The sequence below is a fragment of the Lepidochelys olivacea genome (assembly GCF_965140295.1).
Source record: "Lepidochelys olivacea isolate rLepOli2 genome assembly, chromosome: 1".
Taxonomy (NCBI): Eukaryota; Metazoa; Chordata; order Testudines; family Cheloniidae; genus Lepidochelys; species Lepidochelys olivacea.
Genome location: NC_140411.1, coordinates 136,778,606 through 136,803,844, shown reverse-complemented (window position 1 = coordinate 136,803,844; position 25,239 = coordinate 136,778,606). Strand labels below are relative to the sequence as shown.

General features: G+C 42.6%; 2 pseudogenes across 2 annotated transcripts; both read right to left on the bottom strand.

Annotated features, from left to right (window-relative positions):
• Positions 1 to 5,795: 5,795 nt before the first annotated feature.
• LOC311518382 (toll-like receptor 8 pseudogene) lies at positions 5,796 to 8,542 on the bottom strand (annotated as a pseudogene). Its single transcript has one exon. The product of its transcript is annotated as a toll-like receptor 8 pseudogene (transcript).
• Positions 8,543 to 17,912: 9,370 nt separating this feature from the next.
• On the bottom strand, positions 17,913 to 24,641 carry LOC311514900 (toll-like receptor 8 pseudogene; annotated as a pseudogene). Its single transcript has 2 exons — positions 24,515 to 24,641; positions 17,913 to 21,245 (listed from the first exon to the last, which is right to left on the bottom strand). The product of its transcript is annotated as a toll-like receptor 8 pseudogene (transcript).
• Positions 24,642 to 25,239: the final 598 nt, after the last annotated feature.

The following is a 25,239-nucleotide window of genomic DNA, read 5'->3' as shown; positions in this document are numbered from 1 at the left end:
TTTGCCTCAGTCTTTAATAAGACTAAAGAGGATCTTAGGGATAATGGTAGCATGATAAATGGGAATGAGGATATGGAGGTAGACATCACCATATCTGAGGTAGAAGCGAAACTCAAACAGCTTAATGGGACTAAATCAGGGGGCCCAGATAATCTTCATCCAAGAATATTAAAAGAATTGGCACAAGAAATTGCAAGCCCATTAGCAAGAATTTTTAATGAATCTGTAAACTCAGGGGTTGTACCGTATGATTGGAGAATTGCTAACATAGTTCCTATTTTTAAGAAAGGGAAAAAAAGTGATCCAAGTAATTATAGGCCTGTTAGTTTGACATCTGTAGTATGCAAGGTCTTGGAAAAAATTTTGAAGGAGAAGGTAGTTAAGGACATTGAAGTCAATGGTAAATGGGACAAAATACAACATGGTTTTACAAAAGGTAGATCGTGCCAAACCAACCTGATCTCCTTCTTTGAGAGAGTAACAGATTTTTTAGATAAAGGAAACGCAGTGGATCTAATTTACTTAGATTTTAGTAAGGCGTTTGATACTGTGCCACATGGGGAATTATTAGTTAAATTGGATAAGATGGGCATCAATAGGAAAATTGAAAGGTGGATAGGGAATTGGTTAAAGGGGAGACTACAACGGGTCCTACTGAAAGGTGAACTGTCAAGTTGGAGGGAGGTTACCAGTGGAGTTCCTCAAGGATCAGTTTTGGGACCAATCTTATTTAATCTTTTTATTACTGACCTGGGCACAAAAAGTGGGAGTGTGCTAATAAAGTTTGCAGATGATACAAAGCTGGGAGGTATTGCTAATTTAGAGAAGGATAGGGATACCCTACAGGAGGATCTGGATGACCTTGTAAACTGGAGTAATAGGAATAGGATGAAATTTAATAGTGAGAAGTGTAAGGTCATGCATTTAGGGATTAATAACAAGAATTTTAGTTATAAGCTAGGGACGCATCAACTAGAAGTAACGGAGGAGGAAAAGGACCTTGGAGTATTGGTTGATCATAGGATGACTATGAGCTGCCAATGTGATATGGCTGTGAAAAAAGCTAATGTCGTCTTGGGATGCATCAGGAGAGGTATTTCCAGTAGGGATAAGGAGGTTTTAGTACCGTTATATAAGGCACTGGTGAGACCTCACCTGGAATACTGTGTGCAGTTCTGGTCTCCCATGTTTAAGAAGGATGAATTCAAACTGGAACAGGTACAGAGAAGGGCTACTAGGATGATCCGAGGAATGGAAAACTTGTCTTATGAAAGGAGACTCAGGGAGCTTGGCTTGTTTAGCCTAACTAAAAGAAGGTTGAGGGGAGATATGATTACTCTCTATAAATATATCAGAGGGATAAATACCAGAGAGGGAGAGGAATTATTTAAACTCAGTACCAATGTGGACACAAGAACAAATGGATATAAACTGGCCACTAGGAAATTTAGATTAGAAATTAGACGAAGGTTTCTAACCATCAGAGGAGTGAAGTTTTGGAATAGCCTTCCGAGGGAAGTAGTGGGGGCAAAAGATCTATCTTGCTTTAAGATTAAACTCGATAAGTTTATGGAGGAGATGGTATGATGGGATAACATGGTTTTGGTAATTAAATATTCATGGTAAATAGGCCCAACGGCCTGTGATGGGTTTTTAGATGGGGTAAGATCCAAGTTACCCGGGAAAGAATTTTCTGTAGTATCTGGCTGATGAATCTTGCCCATATGCTCAGGGTTTAGCTGATCGCCATATTTGGGGTCGGGAAGGAATTTTCCTCCAGGGCAGATTGGAAGGCCCTGGAGGTTTTTCGCCTTCCTCTGTAGCATGGGGCACGGGTCACTTGCTGGAGGATTCTCTGCTCCTTGAGGTCTTCAAACTACAATTTGAGGACTTCAATAGCACAGATATAGGTGTGAGGTCTTTTTTAGGAGTGGTGGGTGAAATTCTGTGGCCTGCATTGTGCAGGAGGTCAGACTAGATGATCATAATGGTCCCTTCTGACCTAAATATCTATGAATCTATGAATCTATACCTCCATTTATGGACAGTGACACAGCTTCAGCGAAAGCTTGACAAGATGAGTTCTTCAGAATATTGAGCAGTTTCTTAAGCTTCCTTCCTGCACCTGTTGAGTCAGCTTAAGCACCTTCTCTTCAGCTCAGTGCTCCGACTCGCCTCCTTAAATACAGCTTCACCTTGTGCTGGATCCACTTTATTGTACAAAACATACCACTGCAAGTCGATCACACTCTCCTTGAACTTAACGGGAGTTTTGCTAGTCAACTGGAGCATGGCTGGGCCCTGTATTAACAAAAGAAGGAGATAATACGATAAATACAAAGTAGAGATCAGATCTTTCAGACATTTCTGTGCATTGGTGCCCGTTGCCCTAACCCTCAGGTGCATCCAAGCTGCACTTTGGGCAGGAGCAGAAGGAGCGAGAGGGCAGAGGCTCTGGGCGAGATGGCATAGAAATGGCTCTTCCAGCCCTGTGCCACTTGGGGATTCCCATAGGCCAAGGTGGGCCAAATACCCAGTTTTACTGGGGCTGGCACTTTGGCCCACTGACTAGTATGGGAGTCTCATGTGTGGAGTAGCTGCAGGATAAGGCTAGAGGTGAACTTCAGTAACTAGTTATGAAATGAATACAATACAACCGCCTTTCAGAGGAACAAATCTGGTCAAACCCTCACAATAATCACATGCATCCATATGACGGGATGCAGCTCACCGTTGTGGCACCTTCTGCTGGCTGTTCCGGGGATTAGCTCTTTTCACCAGTGCACCTTCTTCTGGTGATGTCTTGCCACCGCCACTTCTTCTGCTCTTGGACCCAAGTCACTCCCAGGACCACGGCATCCTCTTCATGACATCTCCCTCTGGCTGAGCCACACTTTGTGCTTCCTCCCTTCCGGGGGAACGGCAGTCCTCTGTCCAGCCACTTCCTCAGTGGTGAGTGGGGGCAGGAGGTACCCAGGCCCGCTCACTTCTCTGGGTCCCGGCCCAGAGACCCTGTAGAGGGCAGCCATGTGCTGCGTCCCCTCCAACCCTTCAGTCTACTTCTGTGGGCCACTTCCACGCAGCCCCATCACCTTCTCCACCCTTGTCTCAGGGCCTCAGCATGCTAGTCTTAGCAGTCAGCCAGGAGCTCACTCTTGCTCCCCTGACCCTGCTCAGCACTGTTCTAACCAAGATGCTAGCATTCTTCCTCCTGCAGGGCAGCTTCTTCTCCCACCTTGAGCTCCAGGGAGCAACTGAAGCTGCTCTGCTCTGCAGGCCAAATTAAATGGGCTTGCCCGGCCCTGATTGGCTGCTCCTTGCAGCCCCTCTCTTATTGACTGCCACCTGTGCAGCCTCCCTAGGGCTCTATTAATGCCTAGTGGGCCAGTGTGGGGCAGACGCCCCATCACAATCCAGTACAGAAAGAGAGGAATCATTTGAACTGATTATCAACATTACCTTAGTAATAATAGTAATACCATGAATAGACACAAGGCCCAATATTGAGCCTATTAAAATCTATGGCAAAATTCCCATTAGCAAGTCCATGCTCCTAGTGCCTTGGATCAGGGGACCGCAAGGCACTTTACAAACATGAATTTAGAAGAGAGTCTCAGTGTATCCTTTACACAGATATTAGTTGCCCAGGATCACACAGTATTAAAGAATAAACTTCCTATAGATGAACAGTAAATATTACTAAAAGCAGAAAATTATGTGAGCACTGAGGTTATGCATTTCACTGAATAACTTCATATTATGCGTTTTTAGCTAGAGTGCTTTAAATATGCAAGGCAGAATCTTTGAGACATAAAGCTCTGTCACAGTTACATTAGATGAAAGGCACTTCCCATAAAACAGCCCCATTCAATCAGCAAGGAAAATGATGGGGTAACCCAGGGGTTGGCAACCTATGGCACGCATGCCAAAGACGGTACACGAGCCGATTTTTAATGGCATGCTGCTGCCTGCCAGGTCCTGGCCACCGGCCCCGCTCAGCCCACTGCTGAACCCAGGCCAGGACCCCGGCAGGCAGCAGCGTGCCATAAAAAATCCTGCCCGCCACGGACCGCTCTTCTCCGCAACCATCACACCCCCCCACCACGTGGGCGCAGGGTGAAGAAGCTTGGTCCTGCCGTCTACTGCTGCAGGGCAGGCAAGGTTCCCCCCATCCCCTGCCATACTGGGTTCCTGCCCCTCCTCCTCTCCCTCCCGGCTGCCGATCAGCTGATGGCCCTTGGGAGGGAGGGGGAGAAGCGGAGCCGCAGCCCACTCACTGCTTGGGGGAGAAGGCGGAGAAGAGGTGGGGATGGGGCCTTGGGGAAGGGCGGGGGAATTAGGGCATATCCCCTCCAGCCCCCTGCCATGAGCTGCTCTGGGCAGGGTCTGGGAGCACCTCCATGCCCTCTGCCCTGGCTCCCCCCACACCCCCAGCCCTCTGCCCTGACGCCTGCACCCCCCTCACACACACCCAGCCCTCTGCCCTGACCCCTGCACCTCCCCATGACCCCAGCCCTCTGCCTTGACCCCTGCACCCTCCTCACACACCCCTAGCCCCCTGCCCTGATCCCTGCACACCCCCGACCCCAGACTTTACTCCAGCACCCCCCACACATACCCCCAGCCCTCTGCCCTGGCTCCTGCACCCTCCTCACACGCCCCAGCCTCCCCATGCCCTGACTCCTGCACCCCCCTCATACACCTCCAGCCCTCTGCCTGACTCCACACCCCCCACAATCCCAGCCTTGACTCCAGCACCCCCCACACCCCATGCCCTGACTCCTGCACCCCCTCACATGCCCCCAGCCCTCTGCCCTGACTCCTGCACCCTCCTCACACACCCCCAGCTCTCTGCCCTGATGCTGGCACCCCTCACCCCCCCCCAGCCCTCTGCCCTGACCCTGCACCTCCCACACACCCCAGCCTTCTGCCCTGACCCATGCACCCCTCACGACCCCAAACTTTACTCCAGCACCCCCACACCCTATGCCTGACTGCTGCACCCTCCCCTCACACCCCCAGCCCCATGCCCTGACTCCTGCACTCCCCACTCATACCCAGCCCCCCCACACCCCATGCCCTGAGTCTTGCACCCCCCACATTTTCTCACTCCTCCCCCCCCACATTCCTGATGGAATGGGAGCTGCCCAGGTAAGCACTCCACACCCAAACCTCCTGCCCCAACCCTGAGTCCCCTCCCTCATTCCAGCTCCTGGCCAGACTGAACACTCCAAACCCCAGTCTGCCCCTTCACCCTGTGCTCAGTGCACTCCCACCCTCAGCTCAGTGCAGAGAGAGAGGAAGACAATGGGCTAGAACCAGGGAGAAGGTAGGTACCCGCTCTATGTGGGCAGGGCCGGGATCCGAGGCCGGCAGCGGGCTGAGCGGGGCCGGCAGCCGGGACCCTGGCTGGAAGGAGCCGGCGGACGGAACCCCAGACCGGTCTGGGGTCCCAGCCGCCGGACCCGCTCAGCCTGCTGCCAGTCTAGGGTTCTGGCTGCCGGCCCCTTGCCAGCCGCAGGCTGCAGGCCCCCTCAGCCGGCCTAGGTGAACGGAACCCCAGGCTGGCAGCGGGCTGAGCGGGCCGGCGGCGTAAGATCAGCATTTTAATTTAATTTTAAATGAAGCTTCTTAAACATTTTGAAAACCTTGTTTACTTTACATACGACAATAGTTTAGTTCTATAATATATAGACTTATAGAGAGAGAGACCTTCTGAAAACATTATAATGTATTACTGGCACGCGAAACCTTAAATTAAAGTGAATAAATGAAGACTTGGTACACCCCTTTGAAAAGGCTGCCGACCCCTGGGCTAACCTCTTTCTATATACTGTACACCCATCATGTCACATGCTGTTATCAGTTAGCACTGCACTTTTTAGTCTTTGCCAGAGAAGGCCTTCAGCGTGTGGATTCTTAGGCCAGTCAAGAACAGAGCTCTTGCAGATCCTCCTCCTCAGCCTCAGGTACTGGGAATGCTGTAGCACCGGCTCCAGTAGAATGAACACAATCACATCCGTATTCTCATCCATTGGTCTCTGCAGAGCGATATAAAAAGTTCCCATTTTTCACATATCTTTCGGTTAGAACAAAGATGGTCTTTCTGCTGTGATGGATGCTCTGTGCAAGGTTGTCAATGACAGCCTTTCCCGGCTCCCAGTCTCTTTCCTCCAAACAAAGCAGAACGTGCTTGTCTCCGTTTTCCTCTAGATGAAATCGTCAGTTACTGTCGCATCCTGAGTATCATAGGCGATGTAAGCATCATAGAGAGCTTTGTCTTTGGCTGTAGATTTGTATCCTTTTAATTTTGCTGCACAAATATAGTAAGTATACCAGACATCCCAGTAAAAAAAAATGTTTTGTAACAGCTATCAACATAATGTTAATAACAACAAAGAATGAAATATAAAATAATGTTGCAGCATCTTCCTCCAAAGTACAGGCATGCAGACCAGCAGAGACAACACTCTTTTTTCTGTGCTTATCAGGGATTGCACAGTTGACTTTTGTTGCTAGCTGTGGTATATAAATAGTACTTGACTGTATCCATTTTATGAAGTCACTATTTTGGCAAGTGCAGGCAAAAGGGTTGCCTTTTAACTTTAAATATTTTACACCTTGTATTTGAACCAGTGTTGACTGGTTCATATATTTTAGCTTGTTGTGACTCAGATCAAAGAACAGAAGGCTGCCATTTGTATCTGAAAAGTCCACAGCAATCTCTGAAATCCTGTTACCCCTCAACAGCAGAGACTGCAAGGACTGTTTGAATGAAATATGAACAGTTCTGAAATTATTTTGACTCAGGTCAAGCAGCTTCAAATATTTCAGTCTTGTGAGGTTTGCAAAGATAAACACTTGCAGTCTGTTGTTGTTTAGGAATTGCTGTGTTAGGTTCGGTGGCAGGCTCAGGAATGCTTCACTAGGGATTTTTAAAAGTCTATTGTGGGATATATCAAGGTATGTTAGGCTACTGAGATTCTTTAAAAAATGTATGTATCTTTCATGTTTGTCACCCCATAAAATATCAAGGCAGTTTCCTTTAAACACTAATTCCTGAAGGGAATTGCTGCTTAACTGTCTGTCCGTCAGTGTGGAAATAGCATTCCAACTTAAGTTTAAAACCTTTAGCTGAGGAAGTCTTTCAATAAATGCCAGTCTAAGTGTGATTCCTGCCAGGCGAAAATAATGCTTGTTATGGGTCAGGTCTAACACTTTGAGAAGTTTCATTTCATTAAATGCAAAACCATAAGCCAAATCCAATTTATTATTTGATAGATCTAAATATTTGAGTTTGGTTAGATTGAATTCAGTGCCATTGAAAGCTTGGTTAATATCATTTGAAGACAAATTCAAGCAGGCTATATCATTAAAACTTTTAAATTGATTTGGATTAATGAAGATGAGGCTGTTTGAGCTCAGATCCAATGCTTTGCCATATGAAGAACACTTTACCATATGAAGGTCTAAGAATATAATACAAGAAATGGTCTAATTTTTTGTACTTTTGTGTTACTGAATGGCTCGGCTGGCCTTCTCATTCCAGAGTTAGATGGCAATATGTTGGGAATGCCTTTTTTCCAACCAGTTCTAAAAGACAATTATTGTCCTCTACAAAAGGTGATATTCTGTTATCTGTTAAGTAGATTTCTGTGAGGTTACTAAAATTCTGGAATACAGCAAGCTCAATTCGTTTAATAAAATTTATCCCAAGATCAAGGATATTTAGCTTTTTTAGAGCAATTAGAAGTTTTAAGTGCTTTTCACACAGGTCTTGGAAAACATAACCTTTAAGATATAATCGTTTTAAAGAGACTAGAGAAGAAAAATGTTGTGAGAGGTTTAGATACTGTAAGAATAAGGTTTAGATACTGCCGTAAGAATTTGCCAGAAACTATTTCATTTTGTAAATAGTTAAATGCCAGTATAGCACCTTTAGCTGTGTCATGTTCTGAAACCAGATGGCTGGTACACTTGTAAGTGAGGTGCTGGTGAGAACCAAAGTCTTTAATTTGTTAAGATTTTGGAAAGCAAATTGGTGTATTTGAATGGAAGAGTATATAGTGCAGGGTTCACGTGGAAAGGGGGCATTATAACATCTTGGACAGTTCCTGCTTAGGTCAAGAAGGTGCAAATTAACCAGCTCATTAAAATCACCCTGGCTGATTCTTGTTATCTTGTTAAAGCCAAGATAAAGTTCCCTTAGAGATGAGGGCAAATTGAGGGGCACTCGGGTCAGGTTGTTGTAGGAAAGTGACAGCACAGTCAAATTGGTGAGGGCCACAAAAGTCTGATCCTCTATTTCAAAAGTTTTTCCACAGGGATTGCTATAGTAACAGTTCCGATCCATGTAGAGTTCCTTCAAATTTTTGAGTTCTGAGAAGGTGTTGTTCTTAATAGAAACTATTTTGTTGGCATTCAGCTCTAATGAGGTTATACTAGGTGAGAGACCTTTGGGTACTTCTTGCAGGTGATTGTGACTGTGAGCTAATTTCTCTAATTTTGTTAAGTTTCTAAACAAGCCAAGAGGCTGTACCATTGACTGATTTATTGCATTATAGTTAAGGTTGAAACTATAGTAAAAAACAAAATTGTCAGACATATAGATGAATATGATTTGTTGGGGAAGAGTGAACATAGTTTTTGTAAAGGGAAATCGTGCCTCACCAATCTACCAGAATTCTTTGTGGGGTTCAACAAGCATGTGGACAAGGGGGATCCAGTGGATATAGTATACCTAAATTTTCAGAAAGCCTTTGACAAGGTCCCTCACCAAAGGCTCTTAATCCAAGTAAGCTGTCATGGGATAAAAGGAAAGGTCCTCTCATGGATCAGTGACTGGTTAAAAGATAGGAAACAAAGGGTAGAAATAAACGGTCAGTTTTCAGAATGGAGAGAGGAAAATAGTGGTGACCCCCAGGCAGGGCCATCCCTAGACATTGTGGTGCCCTACACAGCCCCAGGCCTCCCCAGGGCTGGGCAGGAGCAGGCTTGGGGGGGCAGAGGGGAAACCGCTCCCCAACAGTCACTGGCGGTGTGTCTGGGAGCCAGCGGAGTGGAGTGGGCTGGGACTGGGTAGCTCTACTTTCCACAGCCTGATGAATGCAGGGTGGGCCTGACCATGCACTCACTGGGCGGCGGGAAGTGGAGCTACCCGGCCCCAGACTGCTCCACTCTGCTTCCTGCCTCCCAGCCTTGGGACTTGGGGTCAGGAGGGAACCACCCCCCAGCACTCACCGGCGGAGTGGCTGGGAGCCGGCAGAGAGGAGTGGGCTGGGACCAGATCACTCCACTTCCCGCCGCCCAGTGAGTGCAGGGCACGCCAGACCTCTGCTGCAATTCCCCGGGATGTAGCTCGGGGAAGGGGTGGAGTGGGGGCGGGGCTGGGGCAGAGCAGGGGTGGAGTCTTTGGGGAAAGGGTAGAGTGGCGGTGGGATGGGGGTGGAGCAGGGCTTGGGGCAGCTTTCCTGGCCAGCTCAGCCGGCTGGGGGATTGGGCTGGCTGCTGGAGCTGCACACAGCTGCGTAGGGCACCAGGAAATCTGGGGCAATTTGGTGCCCCAAATTTCCTGGTGCCCTACACAGCTGCGTAGTTTGCGTATGGGTAAATACGGCCCTGCCCCCAGGGGTCTGGACTGCAGCCAGTCCTATTCAACATATTCATAAATGATCTGGAAAAAGGGGTAAACAGTGAGGTGACAAAATTTGCAGATGATACAAAACTATTCAAAATAGTTCAGTCCAAAGCTGACTGTGAAGAGTTACAAAGGGATCCCACAAACCTGGGTGACTGGGCAACAAAATGGCAGATGAAATTCAATGTTGATAAATGCAAAGTAATGCACATTGGAAAATGTAATCCCAACTATACATATGAAATGATGGGGTCTAAATTAGCTGTTACCACTCAAGAAAGAGATCTTGGAGACATTGTGGATAGTTCTCTGAAAACATCCACTCAATGTGCAGCAGCAGTCTATAATGCTAACAGAATGTTGGGAATCATTAAGAAAGGGATAGATAATAAGACAGAAAATATCATATTGCCTCTATATAAATCCATGGTACTCCCACATCTTGAATACTGTGTGCAGATGTGGTCGCCTCATCTTAAAAAAGATCTATTGGCCTTGGAAAGGGTTCAGAAAAGGGCAACAAAAATGATTAGGGATATGGAATGGCTGCTGTATGAGGATAGGTTAATAAGAATGGGACTTTTCAGCTTGGAAAAGAGACAACTAAGAGGGGACATGATAGAGGTCTATAAAATCATGACTGGTGTGGAGAAAGTAAATAAGGAAATGTTATTTACTCCTTCTCATAACAAAAGAACTAGGGACCACCAAATGAAATTAATAGGCAGCAGGTTTAAAACAAACAAAAGGAAGTATTTCTTCACACAGCACAAGTCAACCTGTGGAACTCCTTACCAGAGGATTTGGTGAAGGCCTAGACTATAGAAGGGTTTAAAAAAGAACTAGATAAATTCATGGAGGATAGGTCCATCAATGGCTATTAGGCAGGATGGGCAGGGAAGGTGTCCTTAGCCTCTGTTTGCCAGAAGCTGGGAATGGGCAACAGGGGATGGATCACTTGATGATTACCTGTTCTGTTCATTCCCTCTGAGGCACCTGGCATTGGCCACTGTCAGAAGACAGGATACTGGGCTAGATGGACCTTTGGTCTGACCCAGTATGGCTGTTCTTATGCTCTTAGATGAATGACTCATTAATAACAATAGTGGCATCTGATGCAGCATTTATGCTCTATTTTACCATATGCTAATTAGTGCACAAACTTACATTAATAACATAATTAAAAAAGGACCAAGTATTTCATAAATATCATGACCTGAACATCATGGATTCAAGCTGTTTGTTATTTTATAAACTTGCCATCCACAGTTAAAAAGTGTCCAGAGGGGGATGAATGTTATTTTGGATGATTTTGGTGTGCAATCATAAACACTGTCTATATCAAGTATCCTATGTTATTATGAAAGCGTCTCAGGTACTGTTTCATACTTCAAAAGCAGTCATAAGATTACATAAGAAGCAGAACCAACTGATGTTATACATATTACAATGACTGGAAATTAAATGACCACAGTCCTCAGCTATACCCGGTGTCCACTGGCTACAGCTGAGGGAGGCGGGTATAGTTGCAGCTCCCCAATCCTGGAAGTGGCTAGGGACCAGTTTGCTTTCAATATAGTTTACAGCAGCCCCGCTCTAAACCAGGATTTCCCAACCCATGAGTCTCTACCCAACATTGGGTCACCAGAATGTGTCAAAGGGTTGTGTGGGAGTCCTGGGGCAGCGTTGAAAGGCAGCTCTTTGTGGCTTTGGTCCTGTGGGGCTGGCTGGGTTCAGCTCCCCACTCCGGGTGTTGTGACCTGGTGCACAGGGCTGCAGTGCTGCTCAGGTTTGACCTGGACACCCTTCCATCACGATCACAGGGGACCCAGGCCAAACCTGAGCAGCACTGCAACCCTGCAGGTCACAATGCCTAGAGCGGGGAGCTGAGCCCAGACAGTCCCACAGGTCTGGAGCCACCACTCTGGTACCTTTGGTGTCTTTATTTAGTATTTGTTACATGGGAGTTTGGGCCTGACCTGGAGGATCTGGGTCCTAGTTATTTCAGTGAACTTAGGGCCTAGTCCAATGTGCATGTGAAGCACATGATCCTGTATATGTACAACTATCTTAGCCTTTGCAAACATGGTCAGTTCTAGCTGGGTATTTATTAAAGTTGTGAGTGAATTTAGGCCCTGGGGATCATTGCATTAATAGCTCTGGCGTGGGCCATGTCTAGTGCAGATGTTGGGGAAATTTCTCCATTCAGCTCAGCCACTGTTCACCCAAACTTCTGCTCTACTGCCCCATCTCTCTCTTGAGCAAAGACTGAATTATTTGGTGGCTATGCCTCTTTCAGAAATAGGAGCTAGATTAAGATCAGTAAACACAGGGCCTGATCTCACATCCAGTAAAGTTGAATCAATGAGCAGGGGATCAGGCCCACAAACTAAAGCTGCTGTATTAGCCGACTTTACGACTGAGCTCTTTTATTTGCATATTGCTGACTAACACCCCCAAATTACACCTTTGGTTATAAACACTCAAAAACTTCACATTCACCTCCAATAGATACCAAAAAGCAATGTGCAGCTCAACATCATCAAATTAGTACTCTAGTACAAAGTCTTCATGGTAATTGGGTGCCCCTGTGTTAACAGATCAACTCGTCTCATTCACACGTTCAGAAAATTATTCTGCTTTAACAACACTGAGGTCATAGAATCATAGAATAACAGAGTTGGAAGGGACCTTTGGAAGCCATCTAGTCCAACCCCCTGCCCAGAGCAGGACCAATCCCAACTAAATCATCCCAGCCAGGGCTTTGTCAAGCCTGACCTTAAAAACTTCTAAGGAAGGAGATTCCACCACCTCCCTAGGTAACGCATTCCAGTGTTTCACCACCCTCCTAGTGAAAAAGTTTTTCCTAATATCCAACCTAAACCTCCCCCACTGCAACTTGAATGGTCACTGTTAATGTTTTGAGTGTGAGTTTGATAAGTTGGTGTATGCATTGCTTTTCGGTATCTGTCTGTTGGAGGAAGATGTGAAAGCCTTATGGAGAGTGGTAGTGTGTTACCAACAGTGCTTTGGGCAACACAAAGGTGCCAAGGAACGTAGGAGACTTTCCCCCTAACTTCTTTCCATACATTTCACATTTTCAGTTGGCTGGGAGTGTCCTGAAGCAACTTTATCTATCATTATGTGAAGTTTTTGTGTGTTTCTTTCCTACCTTTTATATATTTGTAAAATGAGAAGGCAACTCATACCAGATTGCCTGGTAGCCTTGATGAATAATAAGGCTGTGAGATGCATGGAAATATAAATTACAGTCAGTAGAGATGAAATTTGAACGCATTGTCTCTTTCCTAATTCAGGGGGCATTCAACTAGACTACAGGAATATTGTGGGAGAGCAGGGTTGCGTGTGTGTGTGTGTGTGTCAGTCTCTGGCATCACTGAATTAATCACACAACAAGCACAGATTAGCACATTTCTTTTCGGTTATGTAGGAAATTACAAATCATGACACAGGTTAAACTCCCTTATGTATAACTGCCATTGTATTAATCACTAAATCAACAGAAGAATGAAACGCAGATCCCAGAGTGTTTTTGTTTTCTTTCAAAGAGCCAGAAAAAAGGTGAAACAATAAGGTGAAAAACTTCAAAAAAGAGGGGTCATTTTGGAGCTCTTATTATTCTTTCTGTATCAAACCAGTTTTCGTCAAATCCCCAGGAAAAATACAGATAGTTCTGAAAGTTTACTTTTTATGTTTTGTGTGTTGCTATTTTATTGAGAATGTAATCAAATAGTTTTAATGCTCCTGTTATATTGAACACTCAGTCTTAACAAAGGAGTTGCAATCAACACCTCCATCATAAAATGTTTGCCCCTAACATTTTCCCAATCTGCCTGCAAAAGTTAAAATTTAAACAATGTTGCATCTCTAACTCCTTGATCAGGCGACTCACCAACCACCAACGCAGGACTCTGATAAGAAAGAGTTAGGACCTGATTTTTAAATGAATTTAGACATCTAAAGATACAGATAGCTGCCTAGTGTGATTTTCAAAAGCACCAAGGTGCCTAACTTCCAATTCGGTGCCTGAGTGCTTTTGAAAATCCCATTAGGTGTCTGTCTACTTTAAAAAGCTAGCTCTTAGAGTCTGATTCAAAATCCATTGAAGTCAATGGAGAGGTTCCCACTGACCTCAGTGAGCTTTGGATCAGATCAATATTGCACTGTTCCTTCGCTTTCATTGTGAGCTCCATTCCTGTAACCTGAAATCATCAGCATATATGCCCTCTCTTTTTGTTGCCAATTAAAGAATAAAGGATAGAAATTGTAGCAGGGTGGAGTAGGAAATCAAATGTTGGAGCTGACAGCCTTGACAATGTCTGTTCAATAAAGAATAAAAGATAAGCAGCAAAAATGATTAGCAGTGATAAAATTAGAACCAAATGTTAATTTGGATACAATGGAGTTTTTTCTAAAAACCCTAAGAATTGCTAGATATTTACTAACTTTAAAATATATATATGTATATATATATATGAGAAAATGGAAAGTTCTCAACTTGTTCAAATAGAAATAGACAGTCTTATAACTATACCATTTACTTACAGAAATGAAGAATTCTCGCTAGTAGAAAGAGATACATGGATAATAATGCGTTCTTGCGGTAAAGAGCATGTCCATGGAAATCAGTTGCAGAAGCCTGACTTGTACATCATTGCAGAGTAGCAGAAAGTCTGCCTTCAAAAAATCCTTTTCTCTAGCATATCAAAAATCACTGCTAGCAAGAAATTAAATGTGAAATTCTCCATCTCCATCTATGTCTGGGGTTGGAAATAAACAGTTAATTTGAGCAGATAGTGCATGCTGCTTTTTTTCTATAAATAACAGAACTGTTTCAGAGTTAATACACACACTTCTTACAGGTTTGCACAAAGCGCAGGAGTAGGAAGCCTTCAGAATTGGGAAGTGAAGGAGAGATAAAAGGGAAGTGTCGTGTTTTTAATGGAATCAAGAACTAAGAAACAGGAACAAGATGTTTCACGGTTTTATAATAAAGGCAATGGGAATCAGAAGATAAAGTCAAAACAGAAGTGTAATGGTATTCTGTACATCAAAAGTGTGAACAATGTTAAGGATGCAGTCTTGAGTAAAAAGGGAAAGAAAAAGATATAACTTTGTAATTAACTTTAAATTTAAAGTGACATTTACTTTTACAGTGAAATTAATATATTGCCGTGTGAGACAAATCCACATTAACAACCTTTGATTGTTAAAGAACAATATTGTGTGCCTAAAATTCTCCCAATCACAATTAATATGGAACCCAAACTTTTTCATAAGGGTCAGATTTGAACCTCTTACATACAGCATGAGCAGTCCAATTGAAGTCAGCTAATAATTTTATTTAAATAGAAGTCAGTGGGACTGTTCATGTGACGAACTGTGAACCCCTCCCTCACAATGGTGAGCAAGGTGACTTTTAGATATTTCTGTATCCAGATGGCTCACTTGATCACAATGTACTTAACACTCCTACAATGCTGTTCATTCAAGGACTTTTCAGTTAAGACACCTCTTAGAGTAACATTGTATGAACACTGAAAGAATCAGCCTATTTTCTATATCAACCATAAATAAGGCCCCACAAAGCGAGTAGACATCCTTAATATCTTTGAGAAAAGCCTATTTTGGGCTAAAATAGCCAGCTTTTCCTCCTCCTTCTGAAAATAAAAGGAAAAGAACAAAATATAAGTTTCAAGTTTTGTTTTTCTTGAAATGAACTAATTTGTTGGTGGATCTGGAGTAAACCCAGAGTATCCTCCAGTAAAAGTTGCTTTGTTTAAATAAAAGCAAGTTTATTTCATTTTATTTTTTCTTTATAAGTTACTGAAAATGTTGGGCCTTATTCTCTTATTTACACCATTTTTACACCAATGGAACACCCTTGTCTTCAGTGGAATGACACCTGCATTATCCAATCCAAATACACGTTAACGATACTAGCTTGGGTGCAACTGCTCAAATTAAGCCCTTTCCAGCCCTATGTCAGGCTTTTCATTTCAATAAACTTATTAGCTTCTATTATTTACAATTACAGTATCATTATCACAGAAACTTGCAAGATCCATGGAATTAATGGCCCCAGGTATCGGTATGTAGCAGGAATGGATTCCAATGGGGTGGGGTGGGGGGAATCCAGGAAAACCAAGCTAATCCTGAAAACTGATAAGAAGTGAAAAGGTCTCAACAGGTAAGTCACAGCATCCACAAGTAGCACAAAAATCAGAATTTCAGGATACTGATAAAATGGCACGTGATCAGACATCTTCAAAATGCCCAAAGCACCACCCTTCTCACCCCCCCTGGAGAAAATTCTAATGGCAACTAGTGACAGGCTGCTTTTAGCTCCCAGTGCCGACCAGCAAAATGAATTTGAATAGTTCCAAACTCTGCTGGACAGGACAGGGGCAAATCATTCCCCACACAAATTTCTGGGCCTGGTCACCCATTCACAAACATTTACAGAAAACCTTTGACATAAACCGTAATAAAAACTAGACCTATTTTTATGTCCTGGTGGGCCTTTTCATGAACTTTCCTAACAGCACAGGACAATACTCATTCAAAATATTAACAACTGCAAGAAAATGCTTTAATGCAAGAAAATATTCTGGCTCATGAAGGAAAGCGCTGCAAATGAGATGTGGCTAAAGAAACTAAAAGAAATATAAGAGGTGGAACAGATCACAGCTGGAATTGGGAGTCGTTTCACTGCTGTGTTAGTACAAGATATAACTCAAATGTTGCCCCTAACCCAACTCTTGTCCATGCACAAAAGTCTCTCGTTCGAGTTAGGTGGTGCTTCAAACTCAAGGTAGCTGGCCATCAGGGGGGTATGGCTTGAAGCCCAAGTGCTGCTGATGCTTGAGGTAGTAATGTAGTAGATAGTAGCTGTGTCGGTGATGCTAAATCAGTCATTCTGTGTGGCTCAAGCATTGTTTTGTAGTATAGCTGCTTTCTCTCAAGCTAGGCTAACTCAAGAGACAAAACGTAGTGTAGATCACTTGAGCTAAGGCTGCAGTGATGACATACCCTTACACAGTCCCAAGAGCAGTACATACACTGTTAGGCTTTACCTCACACTCTGTGAAAACCATACATGAAACAAAAAGACACGATGGCCCCACCTTAAAACCAGCCAATAATATGTCAGCTTATCATCCATATAATGATCCCCAAACTGAACAAACCCAGTTACCCACACATCTTCCTACCACAAGCAATTTGTAAAACAGCCGCTTGTGTACTTCTCCATGTATAACATTGCTATAACAAACACCTGTATAAATCTATGCTTCGCCAAATCCTACTTTCCTCCCTTGGCATAGAAATACTGCACCAGTGGTTTGGGAACCAAATGATAGCTATAACGCTGTATCAATAACACTTGCACATTCCTATTTATACACTTACGTAGATATTTATTCTTACCTCAGTATATGCATATTGACCTTTATGCCCAATTTTGAATTTACTCTTACAATCACTAGTGAACAGTTTCTAAAGAAAATATAGTTGACAACATAGAAAAAGGAAGATTGGTTATTAGGAAGCATATGCCAGTGGCCAGAATCAGTCTATCTGTTCCTTTACACGAGGTGGTGTAAAATATAAAAATTAATATGTCTCATACATATATAAAAAGACATTTTACTAACAGTGTAACAGAAAAAATATGAAGCAATGGCAGATGTCTGAATGACATAATGACACAAAGAAGGCATCAACTCCACAAAAAAATTTCTAGTGTCATTATTAAGATAGCATCATAAATGTGCACCATGCCTGACAAAGGATTAAACCTGCCATACATGCAGCAGGGCCTGGCCCCCAAGTAGTTGACATTCTGAAGGCAATTGTTATGTAAACATAAATTTTATAATAGAATGTTGTATTTCATTATTAATACAAATTTATATAAATTTCAATAAATAAATGAATAAAGTTGTAATAAATGCATTGCCTATAAAGATACAGAAAAAAGTGACTGTCTGAGCAAACATTGCCTTGTTAGAGAATAAACTTTCTTCCACTACTGAAAAATGTAGCACAGGAATAGAAAGAAAAAAATACTGTTTATATGCAGCAAGTTTATGCATGTTATTAATTCTATCTCTATGATTTTATATCCGCTCTTTTACTTTAACCTCGTAAAGCACACTTTCTTCAGTACAATATAGCAATGTAACAGGTACATTCAACTGTAAGTACTTACCATAGAGTACACCCCTTAAAACTTTAAGAAAACCACCCAAAGTTTTCTAAGGTGACCAGTGATGTTGGTTGTCTAGCAAGGGAGAACCTAGAGCAGCCTGATTTTCAGAAAATGCTGAACAACCCCCCTTCCCCTCAAATTAGGACTCTTTTTAATGCATTTAAAATTTGGCACCCAAATACTGAGGCACTGAAAAGCACAAGTTACTTTTTGAGAACTGAAGCTAGCTGTTGTAACCCCTTTCTATATACTGTACACCCCATCATCTCGCATGCTGTTATCCGTTAGCACTGCACTTTTTAGTCTTTGCCAGAAAAGGCCTTCAGCGTGTGGATTCTTAGGCCAGTCAAGAACAGAGCTCTTGCAGATCCTCCTCCTCAGCCTCAGGTACTGGGAATGCTGTAGCACTGGCTCCAGTAGAATGAACACAATCACATCCGTATTCTCATCCATTAGCCTCTGCAGAGCGATATAAAAAGCGGTTTTGAAGTTCCCATTTTTCACATATCTTTCAGTTAGAACAAAGATGGTCTTTCTGCTGTGATGGATGCTCTGTGCAAGGTTGTCAATGACAGCCTTTCCCGGCTCCCAGTCCCTTTCCTCCAAACAAAGCAGAACGTGCTTGTCTCCATTTTCCTCTAGACGAAATCGTAGTTCATTTATTACCCAGTCAGTTACTGTTGCATCCTGAGTATCATAGGCGACGTAAGCATCATAGAGAGCTTTATCTGTGGTTATAGATGTGTATCCTTTTATTTTTGCCATACAAGAATGATAAGTATACCAGACATCCCAATAAAATAAATGTTTAGTAACTGCTACCATCATAATGCTAATAATAGTGGAGAAAGAAATATAAAATAATATTTTTGCAACGCTATCCAGAATGCAAGCATGCAGGTCAATTAAGAGAACGCTATGCTGCCTTTGGTCCTCAGGGTTCATACAAATGACATTTCTGGCTACTTGTGAGATCAAAGTTTTGGTTTTCTGTATCCACCTTATGAAGTTGCTGTTTTTGCAGGTGCAGTCAAACGGGTTCCCTTTTAATTTTAAAACCTTCAAATGTTGTATAAGTCCTGATAAGAAAGTTGACTGATTTAAGACTTGCAGTCGGTTGTAACTCAAATCCAGGTACAAGAGGCTGCTGACTCTCTCAGGCAACCCAACAACAATCCTGGAAATCTTGTTCTCCCTCAGCAGCAGAGTCTGGAGGGACTGTGTGTAGTTGTACTGGATATCAACAGCCTTCAGTTTGTTCTGACTTAAGTCAAGCAACTTCAGAGACTTAAAGTATCTAAGATTTTCCCAGCTGAGGGTATGTATTTTGTTGTTATTTATATACAATTTAGTTAAGCTCTGAGGCAGATTTTGGAAAGCCCTAGTGGGGATATTTCGAAGTCTGTTGTACGAGATATCTAGATGTGTCAGGTTTTTTAGATGCTTAAACAATTGTATGTGATTCGTTTCTCCATTTTTCCATAAGATATCAAGACGGTTTCCTCTGAAGTCTAGTTTTTGAAGGGAGTCACTCCTTAGTTCAGATTTTGTTAGTGCAGAAATGCCATTCCAGCTTAAATTTAAAATTTTTAAGTTAGGAAGGTTTTCAGTAAATAAGAGCTGATGTGCAAAACCTGTCACTAGAAAATAGTGCTTGTTATAGCTAAGATCTAATACCTCTAGGTTAGGTAGTTCTTTAAATGCAGAGGAACTGGTCAAATCCAGTTTATTAAATGAGAGATCTAAATATTTGAGATTAGATAAATAGATTAATTCAGTGCCATTGAAAGCCTGGCCAAGGCCATTTGAAGACAAATTCAAACAAGTTATATCCCCAAAGCCTTTAAACTGATTTGGGTTAATGAAGAAGATATTGTTTAAACTCAAATCCAAGGCTGTGCCATATGAGGTACAAAGCTGGTGAAGGAAGTCATATGATTGCTTTTTTTTATCAGAATATATGACAGGAGGGTTCAACTTGTATTTCCACACCAAGGTACGATGATAATTGATCAAATAGTCCTCTTTCTCAAATGATTTTAAAAAAACATGCTTTTCTGTTGTTTGTGGGAATATTTTGTTTTCTTTCAAGTATATTTCCGTGAGGTTTCTAAAAGCCTGGAAGACAGACATATCAACTCTTTTAATAAAATTTATTCCAAGGTCAAGGACATTTAGCTTTCTCAAAGCAAACAAAGGTTCCAAGTGCAGTTTATCTAATTCTTTGAAGACATAACCTTTAATATATAATCGTTTTAGAGATACTAGAGAAGAAAAGTATGTTGAGAGGTTTAGATATCGTGAGTATATTTGTTTCTGGTAGTTGAAAGATAGGTCAAGTTCCTCTAAAGAAGATAAATTCTGCAAGAATTTTCCAGTAGCTATTTCGCTCATTAAGAAGTTAGATGCAAGGTGCAGCACCTCTAGCTCTGGCATGTTTTCAAACCAAATAGCGGGTACACTAGTGAGTGACATGCTGGATAGAACCAAAGTCTTTAATTTTTTAAGATTCTGGAAAGCCAGAAGATGTATTTGAATGGCAGAGTTTCCAGTGCAGGGTTCACAAGGAAAAGGTGTATTGAAGCATTTTGGACAGTTCCCACTTAAATCAAGAACTTTTAGATGAACTAGTTTCTTAAAATCATTTTGACTAATGTTCTTTATCTTGTTATGGCTCAAATAAAGTTCTTGTAGTGACACAGGCAGTTTGGGTGGCACCCGGGTCAAGTTGTTGTAGGAAAGTGACAGCACAGTCAAACTGGTGAGGGCTGAAAGAGCCCCTTCTTCCATGTTGAAAGGTTTTTCACAGGCATTACCATAGTAACAGTTCTGGTCCATATAGAGTTCCTTCAATTTTGTGAGTTCTTTGAAAGTGTTCTTGCTAATAGTAACAATGTTATTGGACTTTAGACTTAGCGAAGTAATGCTAGGTGAAATCCCTGCAGGCACTCTGGTTAGCTGATTGCCATTAAGATGTAATTCCTGTAAGTGTCTTAAGTTTGAAAAAGTTGCATCTAGTATTTGTAAAGGTTTTGGAGACAAATCAAAATTAGATTCTTCTGGCTTAACATGCCAATTCCAGTTTAATTTAAAAAATGTAAGGTCCTTAAAGTTGTGAAAATCCTTCTTAGAAATCTCTTCAATCCAGTTGAAAGACAATATCAAGCCAGTAACATTTGTATATATTTCCTGAGGGACTGCTCTCAGCTTTTGTTTACTGCAATCAAGGAGAATGGAGGAGCTATTCTGTTTTGCTTTTATTTTACAAGGTAGAACCTTAGAAACCCATTGATGATGAGTGGACAGACCAAACTCAGGTTGAATCAGGAGGAGTAAGAAGAACAGGTTGTGGGGCATGGTAGCCATATTTACCTAATTAAAAAGAAACAGAAAGATTAGTGGTTTTGGTATATTGTTGATGACAAGTGCTGTTCATGCGCATATAATATTTCACATTGTAATCTTAATAATTTTTAAATGCGTGTGTCCAAACCACAAAAATACAAACAAAACATACTGCTAGTATAGTGTACAGGTAGTTTGTGATTGTTATCAAAATTGACCAGCAACATAATTTCAGTTATTTTATTACTGTTGTTACATGCACTATATGCTGCCCAAAATGGAATAAATAAATTTTTAACAGAAAGCACTATTTTTGAGGGAAATTTCTGTTAAGTTCTTTGAGCAAGAAGGACATTGTAAGATTTTGACCAGTTGTAATCATTACCCTGGTTTTGTCTAATCACTACTATACTTTTAGTATTCTAATGAAAAGGGTTAGGGTGCGGAATATTTAACAAAAGGCTAATTAATCTTTGATGTTAAATAAGTGTTTACAAAAACAAGCAGAGAGTTTTAAACAGTCTGACTAAAAATCCCTTCAGCTTCCACTCTCTTGGCTCTTGTGATGTCTCCATTGCACTACTTCTCCTATCATCATAAGACTTGCTTAGATGAGGATTTTGAGGGCCTGAGCTAGCACATATTAGCTAGCATGTGTTAACAGCCTAGTATAGACATGGCAATGTGCCTTTAGCATGTGTAAAGTGGTCAAATTAAAGTTAAACTCTACTCTAGAGATCAACTTGTAGAGTGTCTTTAAATTAATTAGGTGAGAAATGCGAAGGTGATCCTGGCAGGCAACCCACACTCCATGCTGCAGAGGAAGGCAAAACAAAAAAACCAAACCCAGGTCCCTGGCAATATGACCTGGTGGGAAATTTCTTCCAGATCCAAAATCTGGTGATCAGCTTGACCCTGAGCACATGAGCAAGACACACTAGCCAGGCATCTATGAGAGAGGATTCTCTGTGCCACCTCAAAGCATCAGTCCACTCTAACCAGTGCTCCATCTCTCACCACGGCTGATCTCTAATGCTTCAGAGGAAAGTGATAAATTATATCTATTCAGGGAACACCGTCATAGGGCCTAATCACATGAGCCACAATATCAGAGGCTCGTTCACCTGCACATCTACCAATGTGATATATGCCATCATGTGCCAGCAATGCCCCTCTGCCATGTACATTGGTCAAACTGGACAGTCTCTACGTAAAAGAATAAATGGACACAAATCAGACGTCAAGAATTATAACATTCAAAAACCAGTTGGAGAACACTTCAGTCTCTCTGGTCACTCAATTACAGACCTAAAAGTGGCAATACTTCAACAAAAAGACTTCAAAAACAGACTCCAACGAGAGACTGCTGAATTGAAATTAATTTGCAAACTGGTTACAATTAACTTAGGCTTGAATAGAGACTGGGAGTGGATGGGTCATTATACAAAGTAAAACTAACTCCCCATGTTTATCCCCACTCCCACCCCCCACTGTTCCTCAGACGTTCTTGTCAACTGCTGGAAATGACCCACCTTGATTATCACTACAAATGGTCCTCCCCCTCCCTCCGCTCTCCTGCTGGTAATAGCTCACCTTAAGTGATCACTCTGGTTACAGTGTTTATGGTAACACCCATTGTTTCATGTTCTCTAGGTATATAGATCTCCCCACTGTATTTTCCACTGAATGCATCCAATGAAGTGAGCTGTAGCTCACGAAAGCTTATGCTCAAATAAATTTGTTAGTCTCTAAGGTGCCACAAGTCCTCCTTTTCTTTTTGCGAATACAGACTAACACGGCTGCTACTCTGAAACCTGTAATTATAACTGTGCATCTGGGAAAACAAATTCTTCCTGATCCCCACAGGCAACCAGCTGAAGCCCTGAAGCATGAGATCAAGCCACCTCTCAGCCGTCTCTTCAATAAACTGAAAAAGTTGATCTCTTTAAGCCTCACATCATAAGCCTTGTTTTCCAGCCCCGGATCATTTCTGTGGCCTCCATTGAACTCTCTCTAGCATTTCTTCATCCTTCTTGAAGGGCAGACACCATGAGTACACATGTAATCTATTAGCAATCTGACCAACGCTGCATACAGAGGCAAGATCACTTCCCTACTTCTACCTGAATTTCCTCTATTTATACATCCCTGGATCATAGTACCCCTTGTTGCCACAGCATAGTCCTGAGAGCTCCTGTTGAGGCAATTCTCTGTGGTGACCTCTGAATCTTGTCTTAGTAACTGCTTTCCTCTGTCTTGGAAATGCTTCGGGGAAAGTAGGTCCATTAATTAATGAGAAGGGGAACAAAATGGTGCCTCAGCAATGGCTGAGGTTCTGAACTTTTTCTTTAACAAGAAAAATATACTAAAAGATCATATCACACAGTACACTCTCTCACACACAAATAAATGCATACATGAGATTTTAACTCAATGTATTGAGTTTTTATAGTGTTCTTAGTAACTCCTATGGGAGCCACATGAGCTGGGACCTGAAGTGAGTACAGAGGCTCAAGGCAATGATCTCCAAAATAGGTGCTTAAAGTTAAGCTCCTAAATCCCATATTTATACCCATAAAAAGTGGCTTGATTTTCAAAAGCACTAATCATTTAGCAGCTGCCTTCAATGAGAGGGGCTGAAGGCTCAGCACTTTTGAAAATCAGGCCATTTATTGAGAAGTCTAGCTTGAGGCACACAGTTCAGAAAAAGTTGTCCACGTCCTTCAAGTAGATGGTTCAGTGTCTCCAGCAGATCCCTTCTGCCAGTCACAGATTTGGAGGATGAACCACTCTCTAGTCTTCGGAGTCCAAACTCTGTCACCTTCCTTTGATAGCAGAATTTGGAGACAATTCCTTGATCTCATAGAGTTTAATTCCCGTGTGTAGAAGAATCTTGCTTTGTGTAAGGCCTTCAGTACTGTCCCACCTCGTGTGTGTGTGTGTACTGATTTCAGGTTCAGTATGGGTGTATGTAAGTGAGTGTGTGTATACACATGGACACACATTAAACAGGAGATTAGGAGATATTTTGAATACCAGTTGAGTATTGTCAAGAAAGGACAGATACTATGCTACAAATCATATGCATTAAAAACTTGATGAGAGCATATCCTAAGAAATAACAAGAAGTTTGGCACAATTTGTAATACTCCTGTATAAACATGTCTAGATATCACTCTGTCACACACACACACACTGGCACAAGCTCACAAAGAGAGAGAGAGAGAGAGAGAAAGTAATAGTCAAATACATTTGTGTTGAACTGTGAGTTTCAGCAGAAGGATTGAATCACTTACTTGCGGCAATGAAGAATCAACACTAGCAGCTAATTAGATGATTCTAGTGTCGTGGTGCAATCAAGAGAATGTGCACTTTCCTATGTGGTCTTCTACATTGTAGACTGGCACAAAATCTGCCTTCAGGGCATCTTGTTAAGCGATACAGATAAAGCGTCTCACTGAGTGGTTTGCATGAAATACCTTCTCCATCTGAAAGCAGATGCAAAAGAAGTATGGATGATGGTTAGAGAGACTATTCCAGCGTTAGGGTTGAGGCAATGATTTTCTTTACACCAGCCCCCACAAATCAGGAAGTGAAGGGGAGGTAAAGAGGAAGGACCAAGAGTAAGTAGAATAAAAAATTAGGAAATACGAAGAGGGTGACCAGACTTCCCATTTTTAAAGGGACAGTCCCATATTTAAGCCCTCCTGCAGCTGTCCCGACTTTTTCTTAAAAACGGGCAAATTGTCCCGTATCTTCTGTCTCCCTCCCCCATCAGTACCGGCGGGTCCTGCTGCTGGCCGGATCCCTGCTTGCCAGCCGCCCGCCCACCAGCAGTGAGTGAGGGGAATGGGGGGTCAAGTGGCTGACGATGGGGGTGGGTGTGTAAGGCTGGTGGCGGGGAGAAGATGCAGCGCGCAGGGCCAGCCACTCCCCCTGCTGGTCCGTCAGTGCAGCCCTTGCCGCGTGCCGGCTCTCAGCCAGCAGGGCCCCGTCCCATTTCCAGCTGGCACTGGCTGCG